Raw genomic sequence first — 22,500 nt, forward strand, 5'->3', positions numbered from 1 at the left:
AGGACAAGACTCAGCTGTCCATCTGCATCTTAAGGATAAAGGACACTCTTTCGAGGATGCCAATGTTCACATTTTGGACAGAGAGGACAGATGGTTTGAAAGAGGAGTGAAAGAAGCCATCTATGTCCACTGTGAGCGACCATCTTTGAACAGAGGCGGGGCTTACGACACCAACTCTCTGCCATCTATAATCCAGTTTTGAGATCCCTTCCCAGACGCCTTAACGCCCACTCACATCCTGGGCCATCTGACCTCAGGAATTCGCATGATAAGGTGGGGCCAGGTTTCACAATGAACTCACCCGAAACTCTGGCTGATTGGGACCCACACCCAGTTTCACACCTTGGCTCAGGCGATTAGAGGAGGGGGGTCCTTTTGTCCCTCTGTGGGGGGTCACTCCCACTAGGTTTATATCTGGGACTCTCCACCATTTGACCTTAGAACTGAAGAAGCTTCTCGGATGAGAGGTGAAACGTCTTCAAGTAACTTAAAGAAGTCCAGACGCTTTTCTTTGCAAGCTCCTTTGACTATGAAGCTTTGAGTATTTTGGATCAGTAGCTGCTGTGTTTGTTGCATCATATTGCTGTAACTGTTTATATGCTTTATATATTCTGAGCTAAGTTGATCTATAGTGTTACATCATATTCTATAAGGATGTTATGTGTTTGTAGACTTTCTGCCCAGTTTGACCCATTTAGCAGAAGTCAGCCTGTTTAAGGCTCTGATATCTATTCTGTGTGACTTAAAGCAGTTATGACATGGTCTGATTTTCTCACCCAATAAAGGAATATTTCATATATCAGTCTACTCTTCATTCTATCAGACACAGTTATCACAGCTCCTACATTTGCTTTTTACACATATATGTAAGCATTGAGCCAAATTTAGTAATGCCAACAATATAATAACTATAATATTGGCCATATTATATTTACATTACCACAGTGTGATGACTTTAGTCTCATGAACAACATCAGCTAATTGTTATTTACAGCTAATCTTAAACGACTGTTCAGCACAGAAATGAAGCCCAACAATCATGTTTTACAGTCCTGTGGTCTCAGCCTCAGATACTCATCAAATCACACAGAGCTCATGTAGAAACAAATGAACTAAATATGTTCTCCTTCATTTCTGTCAAACACAGCTGTATGAAACGTTTCCAGCTGTTAGTACATAAACACATAAACAACAGCTGCTTGTTTCAGTGAAAATACATTGATGGGTTTTTAATAAAGTTGTGCAGCTGTAAAGTATTTTGTCTGCTGTCAATTCTATCGTCAGCTACAACGTTATGGCAAATGTTCAAATGTATATGGTGATAAATATCTTTGGTCATATGGTCCTGCTCTGTCTGTCACCTTCTGTGTTGAGCTCATTGTTTCCTCTGTAGTGGCTGAGCTGAGTCCAAGTAGCTGAAAATGTTCCTCTGCTGCTCCGTCAGACTCTCCTCCTCCTGCTGATCAGCTGGGACACAAAACAGATCTTTGTTAGGCTCCACACTGCACTGAAGAGTCAAAGTGTCTCATATGTTCATCTGACAAGTAAAAGAACACATTTTTGTTTCCCGAGGTGGGCAACTTGTTGGAAACAAACACAAAAGGTTTGAGCACTGATACCTGCCATTGCTGCCATTGAAAGATGCAACACCAGCAATGTGGATTGGTTTGAGTCTTGACAATCCACATTGCTGGCATCTTTCAATATGTTTGAATGCACCAGTGTAGGTGCAGCCACTCAGACTCAATGTGTTCATAGAAACAGGTGCAGATGTGTCACGAGTTCATCCAGCAGTAGCTATGGCACTTGGCCACAGGGGGCAGCAGTGGACTGACCTGCATTCGAGACTGCTCCAGCTGCTCTGTGACAGTCAGTAGATCTGCTACAAATTGCAGATCATATGCAAGTTTTGGAAATGACATTATAAATATTCCTAACTTAGCCACGGCAGCCATGTTGATGTATTACCTATATTGGCTGAAAATGTTCATTTGCAGAGAAAAGACACAGGCAGACTGTGCTTACAGGACAACAACAACAATCTTTATTTATAGAGCACATTTAAAAACCAACGGCATGCCAAAGTGCTTAACATAGAACAAATTAACACAAGTATAATCAGAGTCATAAAAATAAAAGTGTAGAATTATGTTCACAGGAAAAAGCCACCAATAGAAAAAATATAACTATAGCACATAGCTATAGCACAATATAACTGTGCCATCAACACACAATGGGGATAAGACATACACAGTGCAAATAAAAAGCAAGATAGGAAAATTAGTAAAATAAATCACTGCAGACAAGGCCAGCATTTAACCAGTAGAAAACGCAAGATTAAACAAATACGTTTTAAGCCGTGATTTAAAAGATTGAATAGAGTCAGACGCCCGAATGCCAATGGGAAGGTTGTTCCACAACTCTGGTGCGGCCAGGGCAAACACTCGATCACCTCTAGACTTCAGCCGAGATCTAGGCTGCACCAACAGTAACTGTGAGGATGATCTTAAAGCCCTAGCAGGAACATATAAGCTTAAGAGTTCCTTAAGATAGCTCGGTGCTGTGTTATTAGTGATTTTAAAAGTAAACAGCAGAATTTTAAATTGGATACGGTATTTCACAGGCAACCAGTGCAAATCAGCTAGGACGGGAGTAATGTGGGCAAACTTCTTAGTTTTGGTTAGAATGCGTGCAGCAGCATTTTGGACTGTCTGTAAACTATGGAGGAGGGAGAGTGGAGTCCAAAATAGAGTGAATTGCAGTAATCCAGCCTCGAAGTTACAAAGGCATGGATGAGTTTTTCCAGGTCTTTATGCGAGATATACTGCCTGGCCTTAGAAATAAGGCGGAGTTGGTATAAACTGGATCTAACAACAGCAGACACTTGTCTATCAAGTTTAAATGAGCTGTCAAGTAACACGCCCAGATTCCTAACAGTGTCGGAAAAGGAGCTAGTGAGAAAACCAAAAGCATCACGAAGTTTGGCACGAAGGACGTCACTGCCAAAGACCACAATTTCAGTTTTCTTATCATTAAGGATAAGAGTATTTGCCAGGAGCCATTGCCTGACCTCACACATGCACCCTCGAAAACTATTCAAGGACAAAGCTAGGTCATCATTTAACTCAAAGTAGATCTGAATGTCATCAGCATAATAATGAAAAGCGATGTGATATTTCTCAAAGATAGCGCTTAATGGAAGCATGTACAATGAGAGCAGAGTAGGACCTAACACAGATCCCTGAGGGACACCACAACAGACAGGTACAGCGGAGGAAGAGGAAGTGACCAAGTGAACCGAGGAGAGCCGATTGGAGAAGTATGATTTAAACCAATCCAGGGCAACACCCTTGATGCCTACAGTGTGCTCAAGTCTCGCCAATAGGATTTTATGATCAACCATATCGAAAGCCGACGATAAATCCAATAGCACTAGGACCGAGGAGCGTCCATTGTCAGCTTTTAGTAGAAGGTCATTGAGAACTCGGAGCAGCGCTGACTCAGTGCTATGATGTGGTTTGAAGGCCGATTGGAATTTATCATTAATGCTATTCTCATCCAGGTAGGCCTGGAGTTGAAGCAACACTATCTTCTCAAGAATTTTGGCCAAGAACGGAAGCTTGGAAATCGGCCTATAGTTCGCATAATCATTATAATCGAGGTTCCTTTTTTTAAGAACAGGCTGAATTATAGCATGTTTAAAGGCTGATGGTACGCAACCAGAGAGCAAAGAAGAGTTCAAAAGGGACAATATACTAGGTCCAATTGCACTAAAACAGTCCTTAACTATACGAGATGGAAGAACATCATATACGAGATTAGTATTGTTCATTTGTTCAACCAGACACTTAAGAGTAGGGAGTGAAACGGGTTCAAACTGATAGAAGGAAGAGGAACAGTCAGGGGTAAACGCAGGGCCTGTCATTAAAGGAAGAGCAGATTTAAGAGATGAGACTTTATCTAAAAAATAATTTAAAAATTGTTCGCAAAGAACCGTGGAGCACGGCAGCGGCATAGTGGGGCAGGGGTTGACCACAGAGTTAAAAATTTTAAATAAAATTCAAGGATTGTTACCATTGGTAGAGATAATTTTTGAAAGAAAAGCTGCTTTAGCCATTTTGGCAGCAGTTTGAAACTTCAAGCGACTAGTACGTAGGATGTCGTAAGATGCCTGGAGTTTATCTTTCCTCCACCTTCTCTCATCCCGCCGACACGCACGTCGTAGAGCGCGAACAGAGTCACTTAACCAACATTGTGAGTAAGTTCTGGGGCGCTTCATTTTAATAGGTGCCACAGTGTCGAGGATGGAGGAACATGTAGTTAACAGGGTATTGGCAAAATTCTCAACCATATGAGGGGTAAGACAATCTGACGTAATAGATGCAGAATACACAAAAGAAGCAGAGAATTTCACCACAGCATCAGCATTAACAGTACGCACATCACATAATAACGTTACATGTTATTATGTGATGTTACTGAAATCATCATGAATAACAGGAGTGGTGATTCCTGTAACTTTGTGTATATAATTTGGCATTTCTTACTGATGTAGGCCAAAAATAAATACATAAACTGAGCACCTGATGGCTTTGAACTTTTGTTGTCCATCTTCCATTGGTTTGAATTTTGCGATCCAGTACAAACACAAATCCCCCAACCCGAGGATCAGCACAATTAACCTAACAGACCTACACCTTAGTTCACAGATTCACTTTGTCTAAGGTTGATTTCTGGGATTTCACACAACCCAGGATTCAGATCGTGAATCCATGATGGGCTTGGATTTACATCATTATAAATGAAATGTGCTCTACTTGGAAGCAGCCGGCCCCGCCCCTTTTGACGGGTTGTGTGAGACTTTAAATCATCAAACTGTAAATTATAAATTTAAATTGTTATTGATCCTTTACCCCGAGTCCTAAAGTGTAGATTTATTTTCTTACTCTTTTTATATTTATTGTTTGTTTACTTGCACCGCTGTAACTGCAGCCTCGTCGTCTCGTCTCTCTATATGCTGGACTGTCTGTAGCGGAGATGACAATAAAGTTTACTTTGACTTCAGCAGCGCGCAGGCGCACCGAGGGCTCTCGCGCTCACTTTATAGAATTTAGAAAAAACATGGGTGCAGATTATAAGTCTGTATCATAATATCTGTTTGTTGTTTTTATTTTGTTTTGCGAGTTGGTTATTAGATGCCGCTCCAGCCAGCCAGAGACTCCCCGCCGCCCCGCCCTCTCCTCCCTGTGCCGCCAGCAGCAGGCGCACCTCGCAAACGGAGGGCGCCCTTACTCCCAGCAAATGGCTGATAGAAAACCGATCGGTGCCTACGAATTTCCCAATATGCGCTGGCATGACGTCGGGGAAGCATGGGTACGACCGATTATTTTATTTTTTTCTTGCCCGTGATGCCCCCCCCCACCACGATGCATTCTATTGGTTTGCACACTTACACACACCCAGCTGTGGTTTCCTGTTTTGCTGGACTCTGGAGAGCCCCGCCTTTAACGCTCTTCTCTCACAGAGAGCAACAGAAAACTTGGAAAAACTCCAGATTGACTGAACTCAGTTCAAAGTTACCTTGACACCTTTAGATGTGAGACGTAGTGATGGTCCGCTTGAAGCTGACGCTCCGGTGCGTGTGTCAGAAAGATCAACGCGCTGCTTCAGAAGCACCGTGTCGAGGCTTGATTCGTTTGGCCAGAGTCACGTGATCAGTGACGTCTGAAGCTTCGTTTAGAACGTACCTTTTTTTAAATCGAACTTTATTGAAACACAATGAGTATACAACATACAAACAGATGAAGTTTACAAAAGAACAGAACATGAACATACAGAACCAGGAGTAAAAAAATGATGATATGAGTAGGCGAAAAAAATCAACATATAAATATTGTTCTGAGAGGCTTTTTGTTGGTTGAGTCTGAAATTGATTGTATGTACAATTCATATCCTTATAAAAAGGCAGAAATATGGTGTTTTATTAATAAACTTACATTTATAGATATAAAATAGCTAAAAGTATTAACAAATTTTTTATAAAAAAACATTTATCATTCTTCCTGGGGAACTTAAAGAAAAAGAATAAAACATTTTCCCATCGTAAAGAAAACTCCCTTAAAATATGGACAATAACAAAACTGCTAAATTCTTCCAGAATCTCTGTGTAGAGGAACCAAAAGAGATGTGCCACAGTTTCTGGATGATCCCCACAGAAAGTTCAATTAGTATTTATGTCTCTTTTAAATGTTACCATATAGTGACTGGCTGGGTCACATTTATGAAGAATTTTATATGAGATTTCCTTCACCTTGTTCACAATTAGATATTTATGGGATCATCCAGACTGTCTTCCAGGTGATATCTGGAACATGTCGGTTCCAGTAAGATATTCTATATATGGGAGAGACATGATATCTTCTTGGAATAAACTACGTATTCTCTTATTGCTGTTACCAAGTTCCTGTGAAAAGCAGATTTTTCCCACTGCTGACTCAGCTGGATCAGGGAGAGTGACTGAGGCAGATATTGAGCTGTCAGTGTTTTTATATAACATTAAAGTCCCTGAGGGTATGGCACCAAGCACCATTGAGAATTCCCCAACACTGACGGGAAAATTATATAGTGTAAGGAATTCATTGTAAGTAAGTAGTACTCCCTCGTTAAATTTTAAAACTTAGTAGCGGCCGCCATTGTTGGCAGCTGAAATTTGGCTGGGCCGCGCTATGAATTCTGGGATATGGTGGGCCACGAAGGACACACCCGACCCATCCTTCAAACTCGGGGGAATGAAGGACGCATTTGAAGGAGTCGAGGAATCGGGACAGCCTTCGTCGCCTGGCTGTGACGTCATCGGCCTTCAAATGCGGCCTCCGGAGGATGCAGCCGACGTTTTGGGACACAGCTTGTGTGTCTTTGTTGGTCATGTGACCTCCCAGGGACTACACATGGAAACGAGCAGTTTAGCTCAAATCTGGCAGGTTTCCATCGTCTGTTTTTGTCCTGATGTCCATGAACATGAACACTGTCCCTGTCAAACACGTCCAGATAATCTGATCCAGTGTTGTTCTTCTTCTGTGGTGTTTGTGATGGAGCTGCTGATCCTGATGTCCTCCACCAAGGGGGCAGCAAATTCAGCTGACTGTCATCATTTATTAAAAAGATGTAACAATGTGACATAATGCAATATAATAGTGTCAGTTACACATTGTGGGTTGCACTGTGGCCAGAATGGACATTACCTCCTGCCTAATGGAAGCTGTCAGCCATCCTGCAACCATGAATTAGATAAGCAGAAGTGAAGGGATTGTTAACAACAATTTAATAATAAAATGTAATGTGATAGTTGCACTTTATTAGCTCCCCACAATCGTATGAATAATAACCATGAATGCACTGCATGCTCATAGCAAGTTCTTTAGGTTTAAAGTGAGATCCTGCTTTAAAGGGCGCTTCATCTGCTGGGAATGACATGTTTCTTCTAGTATGTAAGGCTCAGCCCATCTTACTGGGACTTACTTTTGTAGATCCACATGCTCTAAACCTGCTGCTCCATGATTGGTGCAGAAGCTTTAAGCTCCTATTAACAAATAATGACCATGGACTTAGTTGTTACTACAATAACTTATCATTGAGCAACTTGTATATTTAATTTTACTTGTAAAACTATGCAAGTAGAATTGAATGGGGCACAGTGAGCTGAGCACAGTGAGCTGAGCACAGGCCCACTCTGTGACACTCAGAGGTTTGTGGATATCATACTGAGAGTATTGGACACAGTGCAGCCAGCTTGCAGCCACTTTCCCACCAATGTTTACATGAGACTCAGCCACACTAATGTTCCTGGGCAGACATGTGGTGCAGCATGGCTGATGGCACTGTACCTGCAGCTGTCATGGACAAGAACCACTCAATACCTCACCCAAGCCAAGCCTGTGCTGATGTTGTGATCTGAGACCGAGACACTAACCCAGGATCATGATATGATGTTGTGAGAGTTTCACTAAGAATTAGCTCTGATTACAAGATTTCAATCTATCGTAACTCTAATTTGTATTTACTTCAGTTTGTTCATCTTGGAGCTGTGTGCAGCTGAGGACAGTCTTATTATTACCAGGTGAGGATATGTAACAGCCACAGTCTGTAGAGATGATGTCACCATGGAGTGGTGATGTCACTGGAGCTGCCAATATGTGCTCCAGCCAAAGCTACACCAGAGGGTTGTGCTGTGTAACAGGTTGGTGCAGGTGGTGTTATCTACATTTGAACATTAGGCAACAGTCTCATGAAGACACTTTCTATTGTTCACTAAAGACCAACAATAACAGAGACAAAGGGAGAGCAGCAGAACTAGTGCTAACAATTAGCACTGCTAGCCTGCCCACCAACACCAGCTAATGTTCTAAAAACAATGATCAATGATTTTGCTGTAACGGCTCCAGCTGTCTGTGTCAGGGACACGTTGGAGATGAAGTGAGTGATCCAGTGACAAAGGTTTGGAAAGCTGCAGTCAGCTGAGACTAAAGGAGTCACCTGACCGAGAGACCAAATGTTTCACTGAGAACGTCCAGATGAACAGAATCAACCTTTGGGATAATCTGTTCCACACATCCATGTTTCACTTACTGCATTATATTTCCTCATTGCTGTGCACACAGGCCTGTGGCTTATAACCAACTCCAAGTTCAGACTCAGAGGCTGCTGAAGCTGTTTTCTGGAACAGAGACGTGTTGGATATAAAAGCAACTCTTCTTTATGTGTCAGCACTGAGGAAAGGAGCAGCTTCGTTTCTAAGTGTATGAAGGACTGTAGCAGTGTGTGTGTGAGCTTTATTTCACAGACAGAACCATGTCAAAAACACAACTTCAGGTAAAAACAATACAAAATCAAAGAGTCTGATCAGAAGGATTAAACAGAGGAGTGTGGGACTGTTTTTAACAGACAGCAGGTTAAGCCAGGCTGGAGGAGTAAACTGAGCCTCGGTGTGAGCAGCAGTGTGTTTGACAGGAAGCTGAGATAAACAGTCTGGAGCCCATTTAGTGCTTCATATGAAAGTGTGAGGATTTGAAAGCAAATCTAAAATCAAGCAGGAGTCAGTGTGAGAATGATTTGTGCTTTTCCTCAGTCAGATGCTGGGAGTTTCAGTTCATCCATGTTCAGCGTGCTGTGCTTTGTGTAACAGGAGAATATGACAGTATAAATCAAGTCTTCATGTCACTGAAAGCCTCCACAGTCTGCTATGGAGGTGCATCAGTTTGGATTTACAAGAAGAACATTTCTTAAACCTGCCACAAGATGGCGCTCCAACAGAAGGGATGTCCACAGTGTAACACAGACACACACATACTGTGTGAATGTGTGAGTGAATGGGCTTTCAACACAAGGCTTCTGCTGCTACCTTTAATGACATAATTAGCTAACAAGAACAAACTGTTAATTACCACCAAAGAACGGCTCCAGATTTTAGCTGCTGACCATTTTGTGAAACGTTGATTACATCAGCTTATTGTTGATTTTTCAACCTTAATATCAGCTGCTTTAAAGGAGCCTCGTTCTCTGGCAGTAACACTTTTCTTCACTAGATGCAGTGCAGGCACAGTCTGTGTTTCTAAACTACACACTAATGTTCATTGTTGTGCAGCTAAATCCTCCCTCTGGATGGGAAGAATCCCTGTCAGGCTTCAAACACCTGGCTTGGTGTTCTGGAGCTAATGTGTCACCTGTGAGGACTCTGAGATGAACACACAGCAGACACTTCAGTTCTCCGTCTGTGTGTCCTCAGTTTCCCAGCATGCCTTGGCTGTGGTGGTGGAGGTGAATGAGGGGGAACATGCTGCTCTGTCAGCACTCAGGTTTCATACCTGGTGATCTCAGAGGACAAAGCGGCGTTACAGCAGCGCACGTTGATGAGACCTGATGCTCTGAACAGTTCAGACTTCAGCCTCACTCTGAGAAAACAAACGACTGACTGTCAGCAGCAACTACACCTGCTCCATCAGTGACGGAGAGAAGAACTGAGACTGAGAGACATACAGCTGCAGGTCAAAGGTCAGAAACGCCCGCTCTTTGTACGGGTCAGGAGTTAGTACTGCAGAGGTCAGAGGTCAGCTTGCTGACAAACCATTTGAAACAGTGTGGAGCTAAAAGCACAACAGCAGAGGAAAGAAGAGACACTGCAGAGATGATGCAAAATATTGTGTTTTGTTCTCAGCTGTCAAAAAGTGTAACACACGTGTTCCAGCACAGCCTTTGTGTACTTTCACTTCTCCATACTGTCCATTGGAAATCCTGTTTGTTACTTTTTGATTTCAGTCCATGTGTCCAAAGCAAACTTCTGTCCCACACTTTCTCTGCTGACTCTTCACCGATGCTCAGATGATCTCAGATGATTTCACCAGAACTCATCAAAATTCGGGCTCCACAGAAACCCAGACGTCACTAAACAAGCGTAACAAGCAAAGTGAAAACTGGTCGTTCAGCTTTATTGACCAAAGATAAGCTCACATGTCACCTCATGACACAGACACTTATTTCCACAGCATGCACGAGGACTGACAATAAGTGTCTATAAAGCCACTTCTATCTGCCACACCTGTGCTTCTGTCATGGTTGCTCTCCTCTCACTCTGTCATTTATCCACAGTCTGCCTCCCTCTGCTCCGTCAGCTGACGTCCTCTCTACACCACCTGCTGTGTTTTATCCTGCAAAAACACATTTAAGAAGCGTTGCACCGAGTAACGGGAGGAACTGCTATAAAAGACATTTAAAGGAGGTGGTGCTGAGTGCTGTGACTGGGGTCCCACCACTGACATCACGGGTGGAGGACATGTTGGAAAACTGCTACAAAGTGCTGTGCAGCCAGCAGAGCTTACAGTCTGTCCTGTGTGTCATACAGGCTCTCACACTTAGTGTTTCTGTGACACATTGAAGAGAAGTTTGTGTTGTTCACAGTTGTGCTTGTACTGAGTGACAGCTGACATGACCTAACAGGAATAATGTGTCTGTGCTGAATGAGAAGTAACACACAATGAAGTCTTGATGCATCTCAATCATCCAGGAAAGTGAGTCTGTTGCTTCTGTTCATCTGGACGCAGCGTTTTGTGGGAGAAACGTGTCGTCATCATCAGGTGACGTCTTCAGTCTCAGCTGCAGGTTTCAGTCTTACAAACAGGACATTTGCATAAAGACTGAAAGCAGCTGCAGGAACGATGGGCTGGGAGCTCCGTTCCTTCATCTTAATTATGCAGATTCTCAGGACCATTGATCAACAACCACTGATCCATGTCCATGAGTCCCATTCACAGAGATGTGGGAATGGCTGCAGTCACAGCATGTAAGATGGAAATAAATGAGAAGTATTTAGCTGAAGTGGATTTGATTTATGTTACTTCTTTTTTAACTTGTAGTTCTACATTGGAAGATTATTGTGATATTGAAATAGAAAAATACATTTATATTCTATTATTTTCTCAAAATAAGCGTCACACTCGTGGAAGCCGGTGTAGCCGCCGAAACGCCTGCATTTATGGAGACTTTCAGCCCCAGGTAGGCCAGTTATGGATCTTCGGATCCACATTATGTCAGCAGCTGTTCTCCACCGTGAACTGTGTTCAAACAAACACGCTGACGCCTCACAGACGACAGCTTACAGTCTGTAGAGATAAAGTGACTTCGTACAGCCCCGTCTTCAGTCTTGTGGAGATGATCTCGACGCTTTGGTGGATGTTACTAGCTCCTGTGCAGTATTTTGTAAAGACATGATTACACCCCGTAAGCGCGTTAAAATTTACGCTAACAATAAGCCATGGGTCACTAAAAGTGTCAAATCCTGTTTAAGGAAAAAGAGACAGGCCTTTAAAGAGGGGCTGTTACCGATTTTCAGACAGCTACCAAGGAAATGAAAATCGAGATCTTGAAAGCAAAACAGACAAAAACCTTCTTGAAAGCAAATTTGCTGCAAAAACTTTTGGGTCTGCCTGGACTTGTATGAAAACCATAGCAGGGTTTCAAAATTCCCAGAGCAGCAGTCAGGTCATTTTAGATGGTTTAATTCAGACAGAGATTTTCAAATGCTTTAAACATGTTTTATGCTCGTTTTAGTTCTTCTGATTTCAGCGAGGATATTTGGGAACTGAAACAGAAACTGAGAGATACTCAGCACTTTATCATTGAACTCAGCGATGTTAAAAAGGCCTTTCATACAGTCAATGTGAACAAGAGCCAGGTCCTGATAATATTAGTGGCCGCCTAATTAAATCTTGTGCTGATGAACTCAGGCCTATATTTCAGGTTATTTTTAACAAATCCTTGCAAACACAACATGTGCCCTCTCTTTGCAAAGAAGCAGTCGTGGTTCCTGTCCCTAAATCTAAACGACTTCAGGCCTGTTGCCTCACTTCAGTTGTCATGAAAGTCTTTGAAAAAATCCTCAGAAATGTGATTATGAAGAGACTGAAGGTCAGCTGGATCCAATGCAGTTTGCATACAGGCCCAACAGAGGAGTGGAGGACGCACGTTTGACTTTACTAAATCTAATTCTTAAACATGTAGAGAGTAAAGGGACTTTTGCAAGACTTCTTTTCATTGATTTTTCTTCGGCTTTTAATACAACACAGCCCCATATTTTAATTAAAAGACTTTTAGAACAGTTTGAAATCAGGAAAAACCTGCTGGGCTGGATTTTAGATTTTCTAACTGACAGGTCACAAAGAGTGAGAATAAATGGGGTTCTGTCTGACCCAGTGTTCTCCTCCACAGGTTCTCCTCAAGGCTGCGTCCTATCGCCCTTATTATTCACTCTCTATACAAACATGTGTCAGGGCAGACATGAAAACAGGGTCATTATTAAATATGCAGATGACTCTGTTATTGTCAGCTTACTGAAAGAGGGTGAAACTAACCACGGCCCAGTCATTGATGACTTTGTTCAGTGGTGGGAGGAGTCTTATCTCCAGCTGAACATATCTAAAACAAAAGACATGGTTGTTGATTTTAGGAAACAACAAAATGGGCAAGCAGTCACTTTAATTAAAGGTCAGAAAATAGAGCAAGTACAATCATATAAATATCTTGGGACCATAATCAATGAAAAACTGAACTTTGATCAAAATTGCAAATCAGTTTGTAAAAAGGGTCACCAGCACCTTTATTGCCTTAGGAAACTTGTTCATTTCCACATTGACCAAAAAATGTTAACTTTGTTTTATCGTTCTTTTATTGAGTCTGTTTTATCCTTTTGTTTGGTGGCATGGTTCGGTCAGACCTCTGTCACAGAGAAAAACTCTCTGAATCAGATAGTGAGATGGTCCAGTCGTCTGATAGGTGAGCCACAGTCTTGTTTAGCCTCCCTGTACTCTGAGCAGGTACAGAGGATGGCTTTATCAATCCTTAAAAATGGTTCCCATCCTCTAAGGGGTGAATTTCAGCTTCTTCCCTCAGGACGGAGGTTTCTATTTCCGAGATGCAGGACAAAGCGTTATAAAAACAGCTTTGTCCCCGTTGCTGTCACTGAATTAAATAAGAACTGTTTTTGATTCGAAATATTAAAGTATGTGTCACAGTGAGTTTTATATATTTACTAGGTATGTGTGTTTTTAAAGGGATGTCAAATGCTGTCATTTTTCTGTAGAGCAAATTTACCTTGCCTTTGGGTATAAATAAAGTTACCTTACCTGCAGACGCTGTGCGCAGAGGTTCAGGAGCAGAAGTCCCGTTGTAAACATATCACGGCAGACCCGACGATGTTTGCATGAACGCGCTTTTTTTAAAAGTCAGGTCAAGGCTCCAAAAGCCCAAAGGCGATATAACAGTTTGTGTTTGCTACATGGATCATTGTAGTTCAGCTTTCCTTTGTTATATTTCTTTAAGAGCTCAAAATGTGTTCATTACTTAAATAAAATGTAATTTTCTCTGTAGCACTTCATGGATTTCATAAGCAACACACTGTAGTTGTTCACACAAAGCATAAAGGTAAAAACAATATACACAGTGTTATCTTCATTTTAGATGTCACAAAGTATTTGCAGCTCCCAGTGTTTTCCCGAACCCTGACCCTTTGCGTGGAAACCGGGTCCAAAAGGCTCTTTGGGTGTTAAAGGTTGCTGACCCCTGCACTAGGCCCAACTGACACATATATTTGATTCCAAATACAAAAAATAATGTGTAACCTGCTGGAAGAATGTAGGAGGTTGAGACAGGATCTCAACACTTGGTGTCTGCAACAAAAGACAACAATATGTGGGCCGATCGTGGCTCAAGAGTTGGCAGCTCGTCTTGTAATCGGAAGGTTGCCGGTTCGAGCCCCGGCTTGGACAGTCTCGGTCGTTGTGTCCTTGGGCAAAAAAGCACTTTGGGGTCCTTAGGGACGAGTAAAGCGCTCTACAAATACAGGCCATGTAATGGCAGAAACGTTCTCTAGTGTAAATCCTGACTAGTTCATTAACTACAGATCAGTTTCAGTGAACATTATTCACAGAGGGATCTGAGTTCCTTATACCAGACTCTACAGAAACTGTAACACTGTACAGCTCTGCGACTCAACAATATGACAACAATGTAACACACACTAGAATCATCAAATAAAGCCCCACTAACCACTAGAACTAGAACTAACTAACTAGCACTGGACACTTGCATATTAGAGATTTCTACCACCATAGGAGGCGAGATATCATCCTTGAACCAGAGCATCCAGCCCTCAATTTCGGACATAAAAAGCGACGTGGCCAGGCATGATAACACTTTGACTGAACTGCAGGACTGTGGCTCGAACCACTCTGACACCATCGCCACTCTCCAGGCCACTGTGGAGCGTTTGTCTGCGGAGGTAAAGAAGTTAGATGAGAGATGTGGAGCTCTTGAGGCACTCCAGGAGGAATAATTTAAGAACTGCAGGAATACCAGAAGGCACAGAGGGACCCAAGATGACTGAGTTGGTTCACACCTGTTGGCGGAGGCGCTATCTCTCGAGGAGAAGCCACTCATCGATCGAGCACATAGAGCGAATCGCCAGCGTCCCAAACAAAGTCATCTTCCTCATCATCTTGAGATTGCACTACTACCACATTGGTGAGGAAATTCTGCTGAAAGCTGCAGAGAACAAGAACCTGATGTATAAGGGTTTTTAAAATAAACATCCTCCCAGATTTCCCTCCCTCTGTTGGAAACGCAGAGCCGCATTTGCAAATATGAGAGGAAGACTACGTGGGATGACCGGCGTCAGGTACAGACTGCTATACCCTGCAAAGCTGTTAGTGACCCATGGTGATGTGAGGAAAAGCTTTACCGATCCCAAAGAGACCGTAGACTACGCGGAGAAGCACCTCTCCCACCCACCTTCAAATGTATTAAAAGCAAGGATATATCTATATGTCTAACGCTGACACAGCACTGTGTTTCTTCTTTTCCCTTTATATTCCATGTAAAGGTGAATATGGAGCGTTTATGGAGCTCGTTTATTGACCAGCTGTCAGTTAGAAGGTAAGAGTTACTAGGTTAACAGAGGTTAGCAGTAACAGTACGGGGAAGTATATTGTGTTGTTCTTTTGTTGTTTTTTATTTTATCCTACTTTACTTTGTTATTTTGATTTTACCTGTTGTGAGTGCTTCCCGTAATTCTCCTTTTTCTTGCGCCGCTGCGGCCAGAGTTCACAACATTACATATTTTTGTATCTATAAACAGGAAGCTGACACTCTCCAGACTTTATCAAAGGTGTGAGCGTCACAGCAGAGGCCTTTGTGTCAACGTAGCTGAAGACAAAACACAGAAACACATGAAGGAGATTTTCCTGGCCTGGATTTTATACAAATATTCTGCAGTACATCAAAAATGAAAGAAAACCATTAGTCAACATATGAACATCACCTCTGAAGTTACAGAGCTTTGATTGGAGACACAGCTGAGCGTTTTGCATTTTGCATAATTAATTACATAATTAATTATGTAACCATAATTAAATGGTTACATCATCTTTAAAGTCCCCAGAGATCAGGAAAAGGGCCTGAGGGTGCTGTGTTTGGAGTCTGCTGGTTACAGTGTGCAGGACCTCACAGGCTGCTGCAGCGTTAGCAGAGGGCGGGACATACACAGCTATCATAATCACGTGTGTAAACTCTCGTGGTAGATAGTACGGTCTCATGCTAACCGCTAGCAGCTCAATGTCCTTACAGCATAGTGTCTCTTTGATAGAGAAATGCCCAGAGTTACACCATCTATCGTTCACAAACACAGCCAGACCCCCTCCTCCCTTCTTACCACTCTCCGCTGTTCTGAGGCTCAGCAGCTAAAGCAGCACACCTGGGTCTCCCAGCCTATTAAAAGCAGCCCTTTGCTTCACCTGCTTCACTAAACATTATTATTTTAAGCAGAGTGGTGTGATTTATGTAGGCATTGCTGTGTGACAGGATGACTTTTCTTGCACACCCACCAAATGAGGGCGCACATGCTTCCACGCCCACTGGTGACTGCACACATCCTTTCAAGGAAGCATTTCATGCATCCCTAACAAATGGAAGAAAACACTGTGCAGCGTGTTCAGGTTTGAACGTGGCCCTGGCCTCTCTCTGCATCCACCTGGCACATGCAACACACATCCACTCCCTGCTGAACTGCTTGTATTTGATGTGTTGAAGTTTTGGTAAAGTTTGAATAAATTCCACTTTATTTATAGGAACATTTCATCTGTGGACTCCTGCTTCCCCTCTCCTTGAGCCAGTTTGTGACGGGAACATGACATAAGAAAAGTAATTTATCCCTTTTTGATTCTGTGTATCTGGCGCTCATCCAGTGAGTTCACACTTGGCAGAAACAGACTGAATTTGTCTGGAGAACTTTGGCTTCAGCCAAGTTAGATAAACACACTGTGTCTCTGTCAAAACAGCAGTGTAGTTGTGGCACCCCTGTGAGGGAATGACCACATGAATATTATTTTGTGTAAAACACTCATGTAACGGGACATTTTTCATTGCTATATGTATTTATTTTCAGTTTCTTTAAGAGGATAGAAAATCCATGTAACAGGGATTCATTTTATGTTAGAAAGCAGTGAGGGCGGAACTTTGGTGCTTGCTCCGGGGTTTCGGGGAGCAGTAAGTGGAGCCCACCTTCCGCTGCTTCCTCAGACACGTTCTGGAGGAAAGCAGAGACGCATCGTGTCTTCCTTACTCTGCTCTTCACCTGCTTTTACAGGTCGGTACACGGTGCTCGCACCGAAAATGTTGTTTATTGTCACCATGGTTACCCACGTTAATGTGAATGGGAGAGTTAAGGCGGTCCGCCAAAGTTATTTATATGTAAACACGGGAGAAAACCAGAGGAGTGTCCCGCGCGACCGCACCGCGAGCCCGCTCGTTAGGTGGAGCGCTCGTGAAGCAGAGTCAGTGCGCTCCTATGCTCTGTGCAAACGTGTTGTAATGCTCCAATCAAATCAGTTCTGTGAGATGTGAATGTTAATAGTTCTGTTAAAGTGACTGAGTAGATTAGCTAGTGTAACACAAGCACTCTGAGCAACTCTGTGTAGCTAACAGAGGCATTCATGGGTTGATTCAACAAGCTGTGTTTCATGATGCACTAAATAGTGATTTTGCCAGTAAATTACTGGAGGGAACTGTGATATCCTAAGACCAAGGAACCACGGAGACCATGTTTAGCTCACAGTTGCTTCTTTATTAAGAGAACCGGGGCATGCGCCCCCACAGACTGAAAGCTCCCCAACCACTGTTGCCCCCTGGTGGACAAATCCTTGCCACAACATAACATTCCTCCCCCCTTAAACTGGAACTACTCTGTAGTTTTAATCACTACAGAAAATACCCATAACCAAAAACTTCACCTTTATAAAAAAAATGCAACAACCCCGTCCCCAGCCTTTATTGAAATTTCACTCCGGAATAGTGAACCTTTAGTCCAACAGTCTTAGGTTAACCTATAACAGTTCACCGTAATCACGGCACAAAGTCTCTCAGTTGCTCCGGCTTTCTCTTGGTCCTTTGCGATCGCCGTAACCCAGTGGCAGGTGATTCCAACGAATCACTACTCTCCATATGTGGCTTCACCACTGGTGTAACTTGCACCTCTATGTGTCTCTCATCCTCGTCTCCTGTCTCAGCGCTGATGTTTGGGGCTGCCTTTGGGGGCTCGCCTGGGTGGCCTTCAGGCATTCCTGCTGCCAGGCACGGCTCCAGGCGGGCAAACAGCTGATCGACGTGACGCCTCACCACTGTCCCATTGCCCAGCATCACCAAGTAGGAAACAGGCCCCGTCATCTCCTGTATAAGTCCTGGTATCCATTTGGGTCCTCTGCCATAGTTTCTGGTATATACTGTGTCTCCAATAACAAACATGCGTTCCTTGGCATGTCTATCATGATACCGTCTTTGGCTATCTTGTTTTGCTGTCACTTTTTGTTTCAAGTCAGGGTGTATGAGATCAAGAGTACACCTCAACTTCCGGCCCATCATCAACTCAGCGGGAGACTTCCCTGTTGTGGACTGTGGTGTGATTCTGTAACTAAACAGAGCCCTGTTTAACTTGGTTGCCAGTGTGTCTCCAGTACTCTTTTTCATGAGTTCTTTGAACGTTTGCACTGCTCTTTCTGCTAACCCATTGGAGGCGGGGTGATATGGAGCGGAGGTGACGTGAGTGATTCCGTTCTTTGCCATGAACTCTTTAGTTTGTGCACTTACAAAACACTGGGCATTATCTGAGACCACCATCTCAGGAAGGCCGTGCGTGCTGAAACAATTTCTCAGGCAGTCTATGGTTGCAGCTGCTGTAGCGGATGGAACTGTATACACATCTAACCATTTGGAGTGGGCGTCCACTATTACTAAGAACATTTTACCCAAAAACGGGCCCGCATAATCGATATGTATCCTTCTCCAGGGCTTTTCTGGCCACTCCCAGGGGTGTAGCGGTGCCTCTTGTGGCCTGTGTCTATGTTCTTGACATGTACTGCAGGACCTCACCTTGTCTTCAATGTCATTCTCCATATGCGGCCACCACATGTAGCTTCTGGCCAGGCCCTTCATGCGGCTCATTCCTGGGTGTGACTGATGTAGCTGTTCCAAAAGGGGGCGTCGACCTCGTTCTGGTATCACCACCCTCGCCCCCCACAGCACACACCCATCCTGCACACTCAGCTCCTGTTGTCTCTGTCTGTAGGGCTGAAAATTAGGATGCTGCGTAGTGGGCCATCCTCTCATAGCATACTCACGCACTCTGGAGAGTATGGGATCTTTGGTTGTCCATCTTTGCAGCTGCTCAGATGTCATCACGCCCTCCTGGTCCTGATCTACCATCAACACTTGGTCCTCAGCTGCCACCTCTTTAGGGAGGTTCTCTGGAAGAGGGAGACGACTCAGACCATCAGCATTACTGTTATTTTTGCCTTCTCTGTATTTAATGACATACTCATAGGCTCTTAATAACACTGCCCATCGCATGATCCTCTGTGACGCCATCTGAGGGACGGCCTTCAACTCATGGAACAAACTTATCAATGGCTTATGATCCGTGATAATCATGAACTTCCTGCCGTACAGGTACTTATGAAAATACTGTACACCAAATATCACAGCCAATCCTTCTTTATCCAGCTGTGAGTAGTTCTTTTCTGCTGCATTCAGGGTACGCGATGCAAACCCAATGGGTTTTTCCTGACCATCTGGCATGCGGTGAGCTAGTACTGCTCCCACTCCATAGGGGGACGCATCGCAAGAAAGAATTAAATCCTTTTGCTCATCATAGTGTACCAATACACTGCTTGACTGCAACAGTTCCTTTGATTTGCCGAAAACCTTCTCCTGTGCTGGTCCCCAACACCATGGTTCCCCCTTTCTCAGAAGCTTGTGCAGTGGGGCCAACAGTGTGGACAAGTTTGGCAAGAACTTATTATAGAAGTTCAACAACCCCAAATAAGCTTTGAGCTCTGTCACTGATTTTGGGGGTGGCGCCTCCTGCACTGCTTTCACTTTTGCCGGCACTGGATGTAAACCGGTCTTATCCACCCGATGTCCTAAAAATGTCACTTCCTTCTCCATGAATTGACATTTGCTCCTTTTTAAGCGCAGGCCCGCCTCCTCCAAGCGCTGCAGCACTCCCTCCAGTGTTTGAAGATGTTCTTTGTCATTCTTTCCCGTCAGGATGATGTCATCCAGATACACTGCGACATTGGTCAGACCTTGCAACACACTCTCCATGGTGCGCTGAAAAATGGCAGGACTTGAACTCACACCAAATGGCAACCTGGTGTATGTAAACAAACCCTTGTGTGTGTTCACTGTGACATACTTTCTAGATTCCTCATCAAGTACAACCTGTTGATATGCGTGACTCATATCTAACTTGGTGTATTTTTCTCCTCCCGCCAGCCCCGCTATCATGTCCTCCATTCGTGGAATGGGGTATTGTTCTACAGGCGACACCTTGTTAACAGTCAGTTTGTAGTCACCACAAATTCTGGCGCTGGAGTCTGGCTTTAGTATGGGTACAATGGGTGCGGCCCACTCTGAGAATTTCACTGGTTGGATGATTTTCTCCTCCAACAGTCTCTCCAGTTCCTGCTCCACTTTCTTTTTCATAGCAAACGGAACTGATCGGGGCTTATAGAAGCACGGTTTGGCATCCTTAGCTTTGCCGCAAACCCCTTCAGCGTTCCCAACTCATCCTTAAACACTGTTTCATGTCTGGCCAGTATCCGCTGTAAGGCATCCTCTCCGCCTTCGATCTTATGTACAGGTTGCCAGTCTAATTGGAGGGCCTTAATCCATCCCCGACCCATCAAACTAGTTCCAGCCCCTTCAACCACCACCACATCCAGTGTTTTCTTACTGTCTCTGAATTCCACCTGCACTTGGGCTGCTCCCCACACGGGTACCTTGTGGCCTCCATACGTTCTCAGTTTGATTCCACACTTGCTTACTTTGGGCGCCTTACTGCCTTCAAAAAGTTTTTTAAATGACTCCTTCGACATGATAGTGTAACCACAGCCTGTGTCTACTTCAAATGTCACATTCTGTCCATTTACTTTTAGCTTCTGTCTGATGGGTTCTTCCCTTGGGATGCTAATCTCCTCATGCACATTATACATAGTCACACTTGCCTTTATGTGGTGCATTTCAGCTCCTTCTTCCTCACTCTCCACATTCTCCTCTTCCAAGAAATGGGCTTGTTTACCTTGTCTGCCACGCCCTCCTTTTTGTTCCATTTCCATTCGGCAAACCCTTTTTATGTGTCCCACCTTTCCACAGTTGTGGCATTTTTCTGAAACAAACCTGCAGTCCTTGGCCACATGATTTAGTCCTCCACATCTGTAGCACTTCCTGACAACCTGTTGTGACGTCGAGCCGCCGTCCTCCATCTTGTTCACGGCTCCTAATCCTTTAGTGAATCGCGACTGTTCTGTCATGCTCTTCAAATCCACAATGTCTCTGTTAGCAGCCTCCATTGCTTGAGCAAACTTCAGCGCCTTTTCAAATGTTAGCGAATCCTCTGCTAACAATCTGCGCTGTATTCTGTCGTCGCTTATTCCACATACTAAACGATCCCGCAGCATCACCGTCAGGGAGTCTCCAAAGTTACAGTCCTGTGCGAGCTTCCTCAGCTCCGCTACATAATCGCCCACACTTTCCTCCGGCCTTCTATTCCGTGTGTTAAACTTCCACCGCTGCACAATTTCACTCGGCTTAGGGTGAAAATGATTGTTCAACAATCCCACCAACTCAGCATAAGAACGATCCCCTGGCTTGACCGGACTGAGTAGGTTCCTAATCAGGGCATAGGTCTGTGCGCCCACGCAACTCAACAGTACCGCTCGCTTCTTCTCCTCCTCCTTAATATCATTCGCCACAAAGAAGTAATCCAAAATCTCACAATATTCCTCCCAGGATTGCAGCTCGCTGTCGAACGGTGCCACCGAGCCCAAAGTGGTAGCCATTATTCCACACTGAGGGTTACGCTCCACTTCCCACAGATGCTAGCGCTGTACCACTTGCCAACCTCAGTTCATAAGTCACTTAGCACGGTGTAACTTCACAGCAAAACCTGGCTTTTACCCTCGTCGCCATATGTGATATCCTAAGACCAAGGAACCACGGAGACCATGTTTAGCTCACAGTTGCTACTTTATTAAGAGAACCGGGGCATGCGCCCCCACAGACTGAAAGCTCCCCAACCACTGTTGCCCCCTGGTGGACAAATCCTTGCCACAACATAACAGGAACAAATGTAATGTATTTACCAATGCTGTTATTGAATAGAACTGTTTAGCCAGTAAGACACTGCAGAAGACAATGTGATGTGTTTATTGATATGATAAAAGGATGTAGCTGTTATGGAAAGAAGTGTGAACTTGAGAAACTGAACCAGTTAAAAAGAGTATATTTCACTGATGTTGTGAAATAAGTAAATGTAATTGATGTGAATGAGGAACCAGCTGAACAGTATATTGAAAGCTCATGTTTAGTGTTTTATAGCATTTATTTGTGTGAAATAAATCAGACTCA

The 22,500-nt window shown here is 43.7% G+C and overlaps 1 protein-coding gene and 1 long non-coding RNA gene across 2 annotated transcripts in view; one reads left to right on the forward strand and one right to left on the reverse strand.

Annotated features, from left to right (window-relative positions):
* Nucleotides 1-950: 950 nt before the first annotated feature.
* LOC146640590 (uncharacterized) lies at nt 951-5,990 on the reverse strand. The gene is made up of 2 exons (XR_014910007.1): nt 5,581-5,990; nt 951-1,467 (listed from the first exon to the last, which is right to left on the reverse strand). It is a non-coding gene; the product is annotated as an uncharacterized LOC146640590 (long non-coding RNA).
* An 11,107-nt stretch (nt 5,991-17,097) lies between these two features.
* The window catches only part of LOC146640591 (uncharacterized), a 29,584-nt gene continuing 24,181 nt past the window's right edge, over nt 17,098-22,500 (forward strand). Inside the window, exons 1-2 of the mRNA XM_085399984.1 lie at nt 17,098-17,185; nt 18,105-18,240. The gene's annotated coding sequence lies outside the window, so the exon portion shown is untranslated. The remainder of the gene's footprint in view (nt 17,186-18,104; nt 18,241-22,500) is intronic.

This window comes from Rhamphochromis longiceps, unplaced genomic scaffold (assembly GCF_057381845.1).
Source record: "Rhamphochromis longiceps isolate RC_006_pf unplaced genomic scaffold, R_longiceps_female_GT1.1 unmapped_scaffold_4, whole genome shotgun sequence".
NCBI lineage: Eukaryota > Metazoa > Chordata > Actinopteri > Cichliformes > Cichlidae > Rhamphochromis > Rhamphochromis longiceps.